Genomic DNA, 12,459 nt, shown 5'->3' with positions numbered 1-12,459 from the left:
ACGAAATCAAGCACCTTTCTAATGCCTCCTCTTTTTAAGGTCATTGTGAGGAAAGCAGCGCCATCTGGATTTTGTATTTTTCAGTCATTAATACGAAAGCAAGATCATAATTATCTGCTTTCAAAATTACCGCATCTTTGAGAAATACTTGCTATTCCCAAGATTTTAGAAGTAAGATTTTCTTCCTGAACAAAATTGTTGGCCTTCCATCATCCCTCAGCCATCAGTCTTTCGAAAGCTATGGAAGGTGGGAGCGTTCTCATCTGTATATTAGAATGTGGAAGCGTTCTCACTTGGGTTATAGGATATGAGAGCTTTTAACCAAAAGAATAGAAAAACAAGTAAAATATGCTACGAAGTTTCTTCAGCGCAAACGAGTTTTCTGTACAGCGTATAATGCTGTATGAAACACTTGATGTGCTGCAGTATGAAACTCTCAGCCACGACCGGGTAGCGCTCAGTTGCTCCCCAAGATGCAGTCAAGTGAGGATGCGTCGGCGGCTAGCTAGCCTTAACCTTAAATAAAATAAAAACTACTTAGGCTAGAGCGCTGCAATTTGATATGTTTGACGATTGGAGGGTGGATGATCGACATAACAATGTGCAGCAATCTAGCCTCAGTAGTCTTTAAGATTTGAGGGCGAACAAAAAATGTGTGGAAGGACAGACAAAGCCATCTCAATAGTTTCCTTTTACAGAAAACTAAAAAAGATTAGTTACAACTTTTCCCAAGACCTGACTGTGCGAATGAGTCAAATTCATCTTAGTTCCCACAAAGAAAAAACAACAAAAGATGAAACTGAGCACGAAGTAGAAATATACCTAGTAAAATGTTAATGCTTCAGTGCATCATTTTAATCACACTGAATTATTTTAACACTTTTTCCAGTCATGTTACATCATTTACCAATATGTTACTAAACGTCAATTAACTAGCTGGATTTTTTTTGTACGCCGCTTTACTGAAATAGAAGAGATAAGAAAGAATGCAGATTGGTCGATGATTTAGTGTTCTCTGGCATGCAAAGGGACAGATATAACACATGAAATATTGCACAGCTTTAAAGAATATATAATATGTATGCATAGTTTTATTTTCATTTTTCTAAGTATGGTGCGCCATTCATCTTAGTAAGTACCAATGAATATGAATTATGAGGTCTTTCCTAGATAGTGACCCCCAAAGGGTTTCGGGGGTCGTTATCTAAGACGAATATTTCTTGTGGGTCATTATCTTTATGATATTTACAGTCTTTTATTTATGTTTTTACGGTAATACCCAATATGCTTGCACTAAACAAGACGCAGAGGGGACACATACCGGGTTCAAGCCCGTGGGGGTCACTATCTAAGAAAGATCCGAATTACGTAAGGACGAGTTCCCGTGGTGTATTCCTTAAATAGTGCAAGATTTTGGATAAACTTTCAAAAATCAAAGGCGATTTGGAAGACGATGTAACTACGTAAGCAGTGAGGAATTAATAATTGAAGTAGAGCGTGAAATACAGGGCGAGTTATTTGTGGATGTCACGTATTCAAAAGCTCATTTACCAATATCTTTGTGGGATCTTGATTTCATTGTACTAATGCAAGATCGTGTGAGTAATTACGCTTTCGATGGTACATTTCTGTCTGGGATATTTTACATATGTAGATATTTTATTCTATCCTTATACATTTTAAACAATATATTGTATGTATACCAAAAATCGCTTATTTTAGTCAGCAACCAATAATCTGTCTTTTCCAGATATTCATCAGTAATTACTCCTCAGTTCCCCTCTTCCATTTTTTATCTGCAACTTTAGTTTTTACTCTTAGTAAACAATAATATCAATCCTCTTTGAGGTTTCTGTTTGACCCTATTAATATGCATTCAGTTTTATCTTCCCTTATGTAAAATCTTTCAATATTTACGTCATTCATTTTGTACCCTCTAAGTCATCTTCCTCGTTGTCCTTAACCAGGAATAACTATGTATCATCTGCAAAAAATGTATTCTTTATTTTATGGCAGTTTTAAAATGTGTTTATGAAACTGCGTCGGATCTCAGACACCACCTTGTGGTGTGCCTCTTGATAGCTCTGATGTGCATTGCAAATTTCGATTTATACTTTAGAAGTTTTATTGTAAAACGGCGCATGACAATGATGGTGAATAAAAATGACAGGGGTGATGACAATAGTCGTGGTAATGCTGATAATAGTAAAGCAACAAATGAGAAAAATGATAACAGGGGTAATGAAAATACTTGAAAATCATAATTGATTTCAACCGTCGATTGACTAAGGAGGATATTCCGTTGTAGTTGATTGATACGAAGTTCGTCATTAAATATTAAAATTACATTACTTGCAGTAAGTATATATATATATATATATATATATATATATATATATATATATATATATATATATGTGTGTGTGTGTGTGTGTGTGTGTGTGTGTGTTTGTGTGTATGTATATTCCCTTATTTTGGTATCCAGGTCATCTACCCATAACGCAGTGAGTTCTTTCATGTGTATTTTTAAGAACACATTGGTATTAGCACGTAAGTAGGTTTCTCTTCAACATTTTTGAGTGGGGTGTAAATATTATTTGTATCTCAGTTATATCTTTTTATATCCTGCATTCATCGTCAATTTCGTCACTGACAAAGGAATGCCCTCCCTCCTGATCGAAGAGGTATTTTGAAGCTGGTTTCCCCGGGTTCGTACACGTTTCACCTACTACCTGTACCTTGTCTATAAACTAATTTTACTCCCTATAGGGCACTCTAGAGTCACTTTTTATAGTTTCAACATGAAATAGAAAAGTCTGTTTCTCAATAAGCAACTCCTAAAAGCACAGGGACCAAGTGCTTCTTAAAATATGGTTATAGAAACCGACTTGGTTCATTAGAAAACGTAAACCAGAATGTTTGCGAGGCCGTAGGCAAGTTAACGGTGAATCAGGTCGCGCTCGTCGTAGGCGCCAGTGTGAAGTTGGAAGTGGTGGTGAGTGGACGTGACGCTCCGCGTTCCCGCTCGACGACTTCGTCCTCTTAAAGTTTGCGGAAACTTGTTGACGTTGCAGAGGAGTTGTTATCGGAATTGATATATTTTTTGGGCTTTCATTCCATTTAGGTTTATTTTGTGTTGGTTCATGTGTCAGTGTTGCTGCACTCCTAAAAAGAAACCAATTAGCAGCAGTTCAAGGTGAGTTTACTAAGAGATTTTTGTTAGCCAAGTGATTAATGTTTATAATTTAATTAGGCAGTATAATTAGTTAGATTCAACGATTAGTTTTCTGCTATTGAAATTTAAATATCACGAATTGTTAGCATTTTGAAATAATATCGACCCAGACGGTTTTCTTCTGAGAATTGCTCTGACCCAATTGGTTTCTTATCCGAGAATTATTTTTATTTTTACACGATGGAGAGACCCGAAAAGTATATCCCCTTCATAGAAAACCATTTTTGCCTTTAACAAAGCCATTGCAAAAGCGAGTGCAGGTAGACTCCGAGTTATTTCAGAAACACGCCATGACATCTGACATTATGAGTTCGAGTGCATTTTAAGGACGCGAGTGATAAATAGCTTTTCTGCGTTTATGTACTTCATATTGAAGAGGCGAGTGCAAACGTATTTGTTTGTTTATTGTCCTTGGTAAAAAAAAGGGGGGGGGCAAGAAATGTCTGGACATTTTTTTTAATAACAAAGGGGGAGGTAGGCATATGCCGGAGTGGATGAGAGGGTGTTTATAGGTGTTTCTTTGCGGGGCTTAATTTTGGCATTTAGCTCTGCATGAATTTGTTGGCCTTAAATGGTAAGGCACTTCAAGATAGGAATTGCTTAAGGAGCAATAGAGAGAGAAAGAAAAGGTTGCTTTTCCGGCTGTAAATTTTTGGTTAATTCAGATTTCTCAGTTTGACAGTTGTTATTCATTAACTGGCAGCTGAATATTTTCTCCATCAGTGACAGCAATTTATGCTATCAGTTATTAACATGTTATCACCAGGACTCTCTCATTACCAGCAATTCGTATTATCATTTGATTGCCATCTCTTTCTACCCTAGACAGAAATTACTAGCGTTTCGTGTTATCACTAAATTACTTAACCCCTCCTCCCCTCTTACGAACAAATTAACAGCTTTTCGTGTTGTCAAATAAATTATCTCTCTCTCTCTCTCTCTCTCTCTCTCTCTCTCTCTCTCTGAACACACACACACAGCGCAAGTTAACCGTTTTCATTACTCGTTGGAATAGGTCCTCTCTCTCTCTCTCTCTCTCTCTCTCTCTCTCTCTCTCTCTCTCTCTCTCTCAAGCACAGCAAATTAATCCGCACTTTCGTATTGGTCTTATATCAGTCTCTCTCTCTCTCTCCTCCTCTCTCTCTCTCTCTCTCTCTCTCAAGCACACAGCCCCAAATTAATTGCTTTTCGTATTGGTCTTATCAGGTCTCTCTCTCTCTCTCTCTCTCTCTCTCTCTCTCTCTCTCTCTCTCTCTCTCTCTCTCTCAACACGAGCACATTACGAAAATTAATTGCATTTTCTATAGGTGTTCTCTCTCTCTCTCTCTCTCTCTCTCTCTCTCTCTCTCTCTCTCTCTCTCTCTCTCTCTCTCTCTCAGCATCTGGGCTGACAAGACCTGTCTAGTCAACTGTCAGTGTAGACCCTGTATGACTGGCCACCTTCTTTCGTCACTTGTGTCTTGACTGTCCTTCAAATAATCTTATCTTAGCATGCTAGGAAAAAAAAGTAGGCCTTTGTGAAGTGTTTTTTTTTATTTATAGTTCTGTTGCAAGATCCTGCGAAGTTTAGGCCTATATAATTTAGGCTCTGAAGGAAACATGTTTCCTTATGAGGGTAAAGTGTCAATGTTGCTGGATTATTATTATTATAATTATTATTATTATGGAATCGTTTTAATGAGCAATGTATATTCCTTCCATTTTACGTCTTCACATCTTGATCGTTTAAGGTAGAGAAAATCCCATTTACATTAATATTATTATTATTATTATATTACTATTATTATTATTATTATTATTATTCCATCCCGTAGTCACTGGTAAACCCCGCACAAAAAAGGGAAAAAAAAATAATAGGCATCATCACTGGCTTACTACATTTCACTGCCAGGTGAACTGGTACCAGCAGACGAGAGCTGGAGTGCTACTCTCCCGTGCCACCTGGTCCCGTCTATATTAGCACCTGTGACCTGGCCATGACCTGTTCCAACATTTATGAGACCCTGGTCTTGAGTCACTGTCCAACAATTCCTACCACAAGACGGTTGTGCCAGGGAGAAGGTTGACTGGAGGTAGGCAGGTTTACCTGTCTGTGAACGAAGCCTGTTGATTTAGAATTGTGTATAGGAGTAACTATCAATATTTTTATAATCACTGTTATTTTTAGTAGTAGCTGTAGCGAGCATGCTATTAGGTAGGTAGGTTTATATGTGGGCGATGAAATTTGTTTTTCGATATGGGTGGACTTCATTTTATATTATTATTATTATTATTATTATTATTATTATTATTATTATTATTATTATTATTTATACTGAAACATTCTCAGAGTGTCCAATTTCTTGAATATCTGTGTAATAATAAAGGTTGCTAGCAATAGTATTATCAGTTTTATCAGGAATGTAATATTTTTTTTATTATTGCCAATGTTGTAAAACAGTACCATAAGAGTGTCGACATCAAGTCCCAACCCTGAGGACGTTATGTTCAACCCCTATAGTACCTTCATCCTTCATTTTTCGAAGTTACACACTGAAGATGTTTACACACACATTATATAGTATATATATATATATATATATATATATATATATATATATATATATATATATATATATATATATATATATATATATGTGTGTGTGTGTGTGTGTGTGTATTTATATATATATACATTATATATATATTACACAAGTAGAGTGAATGATTTTACTATATTTTAAATCATCCTCGTCCAAAATATTATGTGTATGAAAAGTTAATCTGGGCCTGTTTTTTTTTTCGTTACTTTTCACTGCAGTTATCGTTGTTCAGTAGGCCTATATGAGGTGAAATGTTTTAATAGGCCTAAAACGGGAATCATTTTACGGTCCTACTTAACGGATTAGGGCGTCTATTTCACAGGTGTCCAGCTTGTAGCTTATGGTGATTGCCTTATAAAGTTAGTAGGCCTATCTTTTAACGTATTCACATGAAGGTGAGGTTTTATAAATTATGAGTCATTGCCTCTCTCTCTCTCTCTCTCTCTCTCTCTCTCTCTCTCTCTCTCTCGTACACATATATACACATACACATATTCTCTCTCTCTCTCTCTCTCTCTCTCTCTCCTCTCTCTCTCTCTCTCTCTCTCTCTCACACATATACACATACACATATACATATTTCTTGATATTATCACTAATGCGAAAGAGTTATTCTCTCTCTCTCTCTCTCTCTCTCTATTATTATTATTGCTATTATTATTATTATTATTATTATTATTATATTTATAATTTGCTGATTTTTCATTAAGTTTTGATCTTATTAGCGAAGAGGCATCATCACTATTATTGAGTGTTTTCAATGCTGTCCTTATTGTTAGAGTTAACGTTTTATTACTGTAGTTATTGTTGCTTATTATTTGATTTTACAATTGCCCCTTTCTTATGATAAGTTATATGGTTCTTTTGGGAATAATACATTTATATGATGAATATTAAAATTATTGATATTTCCAGTTATTAAGTGGGAGGCGAATATTATTATTATTATTATTATTATTATTATTATTATTAGTTTATGCGTAAGTGACCATCCTTACCAAAAAATAGAGATGGGTCATGAACGATGCAATTACCGGCCAGTAAGAGCTTTTAATCGCTGGATTTGGTAGGGCCGCTAATCCAGAGGCATAAACCTGCACTTACATTTATTTATTATTATTTTTTTGCAATTTAAAGTTGAGGGGGAAAGTTGACCTTACTTTCCACACTAAGTTTTATATAGTAAGTGACACTTTTCTTGCAATTCAAGGTAATACACCCATACCGGAAAAAATGGAGTGTTATTATTATTATAGTATTATTATTATTATTATTATTATTATTATTATTATTATTATTATTATTTCAAAACTAAATACAGCCTATTCTCAGCCTTACATGGAAAAAATTTTATTATTATTATTATTAATATTATTATTATTGTTGTTGTTGTTGTTGCTCTGAAGCTAAAGGCATTATATTTCCTCCCAGTCATTAGAATACAGCGTCTTAGTATTATTATTATTATTATTATTATTATTATTATTATTGCTCTGAAAGCAAAGGCACTACTTCCTCCCATTTTTTGATTAAAGAAAATTTTATTATTATTATTATTATTATTATTATTATTATTATTATTATTATTATTATTATTATTATTATTATTATTATTATTTAGTTAAAAGCAAAGCATTACTTCTCCCACTGTTTGACTAAAGAAAATTTTGTTATTATTATTATTATTATTATTATTATTATTATTATTATTATTATTATTATTATTATTATTATTATTATTATTATGAAGGAAACTAAAGTCAGCTTTCTTCCAACTTTAAATTAAGAAAAAAAAAAAGAGAAAGAAATGAGGCACAGTAGGCTTGCCTGTCTTATGCCAAGGTCCTGCCATTCCGTAATTACAGCGTTCACGGCACATCCTTGCTCTTTCGGTGAGGATGGTCACTTTGGGGGTTGTAAGATAAGTACGCTGTAATTGACCGTAATTAGACGCCTAGTTTTGCTATTATGCTGATTATTATACGGTGTCCTCAGTGACATTCTCTCTCTCTCTCTCTCTCTCTCTCTCTCCTCTCTCTCTCTCTCTCTCTCTCTCTCTCTCTCTCTTTCTTTCTAACGGGTTGGTCAAAGAGTAAGAATCCGTGGTGTTAAAAGGCCAAATAATTCTCTCTCTCTCTCTCTCTAACGGGTTGGTCAAGGAGTAAGAATTCGTTGTGTTGAAAGGCCAACAAATTCTCTCTCTCTCTCTCTCTCTCTCTCTCTCTCTCTCTCTCTCTAACGGGTTGGTCAAGGAGTAAGATTCCGTGATGGTACAAGGCCAACGGTCTGACAACAAATCCTCTCTCTCTCTCTCTCGTTTGTTGAAGACTTAAGTTAAATTCTTAGAATCTGTGCTTTTTATACAAAATTACAAAGCTGATAAGTTATTTTAGAATCAGGAGGTAAGAAGTTTTTTTTATTTTAAGGAGAAAATATCCTGAGTTAAAAAAAAGTGGAAAGAAAATATTCCAAGGCTTCCAAAGTTATTTACCTGTCAGTCTAACGTGTCTGAGCCGAGAGGTCATTTTTCTTAGAGCAGAGAAAGATAATGTTTTAATTGAAGTATGATTATCGTCAACTCACTGGAAAGTGATATTGGTCTTTTTTGTGTGTGTACCCCATAGAGGGTCAGTGCCGTCAGTGTATACCTCACGCAGCACACTGTAGGTAATACTTAAGGTTCTCTGCAGCGTCCCTTCGACCCCAAGCTGCAACCCCTTTTAATTCATTTTACTATACCTCCGTTCATAGTATTTTCCCTCCATCGTACTTTCCACCCTCTCCTAACAATTGTCGCATCATCAGTTTCAGCGTTGAATGACCTTCATAGGTCCCAGCGCTTGGGCCTTTGGCCTAAATTTTATATTCCAATTCCAGTTTTTAAGCGTATTCTTTTGTTTACTTTGATACATGTATAATTTACTTATTTCACATTTACATATGTGATCAGTTATAGTTTAATTTTCATGCTCATTTTTACTCATCGCAGGAGTTAATTCGTTTAATTTTATCACATATCAGATTTATTTCATCTGCAAATGATGCAATTTGGATTTTTCTTCACAGAAATACTATTGTCATTCTAACATTGTTAAGTGAAGAAATCAGTTGCGTTTTTCTTTTGCAATTTTGCATGTGGGTTTCTGGTCAATATATATAGGAATTAACTTTATACCCTTCATCACAAATCGTATATAATTTTTGTTTATATTTATGCAAGTGAGAAAGAGGAGAACTAGGTTGTGACCCAAAAGTAGACTTGAGAGAATCTCACTAATTACCACACCTGTCATCCAGGTGTGACTCTAACTTCACGTAGTTATAACAAATAACAAATGCCCAAGTTTATCTTCGATAAACTGGATGAGAAATTAAGAATTATATGGCGTTGCAGTATCAGATCTGAACAGCTTTCAGTAATAATAAATGATAAAATACTGAATTTCGGTAACTTAACTTGAGTGCCAATCTGGGGAGAGGTCTCCAAAGGTGCTAAATAAACCAGGTAGATATTTACCTGCAGTAATTAGCACTTCGTTCTGAATGATTAGGCTATCGAGAATAAGTTAGAACCTAGTTCCCGTATTTATTTATATATTTATTTATTTTATTGAAGAGTCCAAGCTGTCGTTCCTGTAATTACCACTGATTTACGCTTCGTTAATTATTTTGTATTTATATTTATATCTTTTTGTCTGTTTATTAGTGTGATTTTTAATTGTATGATCACGACCACTGACAGGCGCGAAAGTAATTTTTTTCATAACTTTATGAAATATTATGCATTCAAGACGAAGTTATAAGAATTGTCGTGAGTTCTACATAAGCAAATTGGCATACTATGCATTTGAGGCATATTTTCCGAAAATAGTATCCCTATTTCCATTGTATTACTGCTCCTAAAATGCTTAATTCACACCAGTTTTGATCCAAATCAAAGTATATAAAGCAGTGATTACTGTACGCAAGGAGCTTCAATGTTATATTCCAGATATCATGAACTAGTAAAGAAGTTAATAACAGCATTTAAATGTTGGTAATTTCCTCATAAAGGATATGGCAAATAACCCCAGCGTCATTTTATTAAAATGGCAACATGATTGATGGAAATCCCAACCTGATTGCAACCAGCCTTGCTGGCTTCTCCGCAGCAGCCTCCAGGACCTGATTAGCTGAGACCATAATTACGCGTTCTTTGCCAACCAGAGGCTGGGATACGACCTCCGGGGTGCACGTCATTACCCCTCTGGGTACGAGGAAATGCCACAGGGGTTTTGAAAACCACCGGCGGCGGAGAACAACGACAACAGTGATGATAGCGGTGGTGAAGAGCCTTTTCGTGAAGACTGTTCGTAGACTCGCCATAATTATTACAAACACACACACACATACATATGTGAGTGTGTTCATGCGCTCATTGTAATGAGGTTATGTACACGACATAGTAATGAAGTACATGCCGTGTAATAGTCGTCTTTTATGTCAAAGTTCGTCTTTCTGTCATTATCAGTATTCTTGGAGGTTATCAACATATAATAGGTCGCGTATAATTGTCAAGATGTCTTGATACTGGAGTCTCTCTCTCTCTCTCTCTCTCTCTCTCTCTCTCTCTCTCTCTCTCTCTCTCTCAGATAAATTACTATCAGTCGATCAGTCTGCCCCCTCTCTCTCTCTCTCTCTCTCTCTCTCTGGTGCCAGATATTTACCAGTCAGTCTGCCCCTCCTTCTCTCTCTCTCTCTCTCTCTCTCTCTCTCTCTCTCCTCTCTCTCTCTCTCTCTCTCTGATGCCAGATATCTTACTATCAGTCGATCAGTCTGCCCCACTCTCTCTCTCTCTCTCTCTCTCTCTCTCTCTCTCTCTCTCTCTCTCTCTCTCAAACATACACACACTCACACGAGGGCCGTATGCAAATGTATTTCCAGGCAGATCAAAAGACATTACAGATGGCCTACATGAGAAATAAACTTAGGTTACTTTAGGTAAATTTCATTGAAGATTACTTTAGGTAAATTTCATTAAAGGTTACTTTGGGTAAATTTCATGGAAGGTTACTCTAGGTAAATTTCATTGAAAGTTACTTTAGGTAAATTTCATTGAAAATTTTATTTATCCACCTGGAATCTGAATTTCCGTCAGATCTTTCCACTGTAGATTACAGATACCCACATTGGGTTTAATTTTACCCCAGATTTTTATCAATGTACGTATTATCTTGTAAAATTATTTCGTGACTGAAGAGTAGTTAATTAGTATGTTGGTATTGTTGAAATATTTGCAATTTGTTTTAGGATTCTGAAAAATAGATTTGCAAATATATATACATGCCATTACTTGTTGAGAGGTCTCCTTAGAGCAGAATGCCTGTTTGTTGATAAGTAAGCTTGGGAAGTATCGACAATTACAGTGTAAATGTTCCTTTTTTAAGGACAAATAGAGATCTGGACTGCGCATGTGCCCTCTACAACAAGTTGTATGAATCATACCTGACCTTGTCTTTATGAAAACCATAAATACCATAAAGATACACAAATCAAGAACCAAGAGATGTGTAAATATATACACAAATTAAGAAATGTCAGAATACCTTGTACCAAGTTTGAAATTACCTCAGGTAAAGTTCGAGCTTCAGTATTCAAGCCACAATAGCCCGATTAATCTTTGTCTCAGGTCCTCTTTCCACATCATCAGGTACCATGCAGTTGTGCACTAGGGTCTCTTGACCGAAAAAGTGAAGTTTATTGAAGCGGAAATTTTCCCAAAAAAAGAAAAGAAAAATGCTTGAGGTGAGCTGTAGACTACAATAGTCTTGCGCTTCATCGGTTTCGTGTATTGTTTTTGTGGTAATTTTTATTTTTTTTGGTTAAGTTTTGGTTGACAAAATTTTTTTTTACCTGTTTGAATGTCTGATCCGTCTAGCCTTCTTGGTTTGTCATCTAATTACAGTAAAATATATGGTTGGTTTTTTTATTTTTTTTTTTTAGTAGGCAAAAAAAAAAAAAAAAAAGTTGGCTGTTCGTCTTTTGTCTGCCTACCTCCATCTGGCAGCCTTCTCTCTCTCTCTCTCTCTCTCTCTCTCTCTCTCTCTCTCTCTCTCTCTCTCTCTCTCTCTCTCTCTCTCTAAAAAAATTCGTTTGCTGATTATCCCCTCTTACAAAAAAAGTACAGACCTCTATTTCTCTCTGTCTGTATAAGAACCAGCATGACATTTTTTATTTCCTGTTTATCCTCCAACAGCAAAAAGTTATAGACCCCAAACCCACAACCACAGCAACAACACAACAAATACAACCAAACTTATTCTTCCTTCGCAAGCCGCTTTTGTTGTCACTGTCAAAAGCATAACCAATCATCCTCCTCATATTCCCTCCCCCTCTCCCAACTCCCTACCCCATTCTTATCCAATCTCATTTAGCCGATCAGACGATCTTGCTCTTGCAAGGCAGTGTGGCCCTTATGTCAATGACTGTTGCTTACCTACCCCCTCCCCCCTTCCACAATAACCAACCTCTCCCAGACAGTTATGCCTTAACCACCTATTTTGCATTGGATTCGGGAAGGTAGGTAGGTGTTTGGAGTGCATGTGCGTGCGTGCGTGCGTGCGTGCGTGCGTGCGTGCGTGCGAGCGTGTGTTTGTGTATGTG

General features: G+C 36.0%; 1 protein-coding gene across 1 annotated transcript in view; it reads left to right on the top strand.

Annotated features, from left to right (window-relative positions):
• The first annotated feature begins 2,946 nt into the window (after positions 1 to 2,946).
• LOC136846321 (streptococcal hemagglutinin) overlaps positions 2,947 to 12,459 on the top strand; it is a 174,045-nt gene continuing 164,532 nt past the window's right edge. Inside the window, exon 1 of the mRNA XM_067117123.1 lies at positions 2,947 to 3,196. The gene's annotated coding sequence lies outside the window, so the exon portion shown is untranslated. The remainder of the gene's footprint in view (positions 3,197 to 12,459) is intronic.

This window comes from Macrobrachium rosenbergii, chromosome 15, assembly GCF_040412425.1.
Source record: "Macrobrachium rosenbergii isolate ZJJX-2024 chromosome 15, ASM4041242v1, whole genome shotgun sequence".
Lineage (NCBI taxonomy): Eukaryota > Metazoa > Arthropoda > Malacostraca > Decapoda > Palaemonidae > Macrobrachium > Macrobrachium rosenbergii.
The sequence above is the reverse complement of the archived record's forward strand: the minus strand, read 5'-3'. Positions and strand labels throughout refer to the sequence as shown.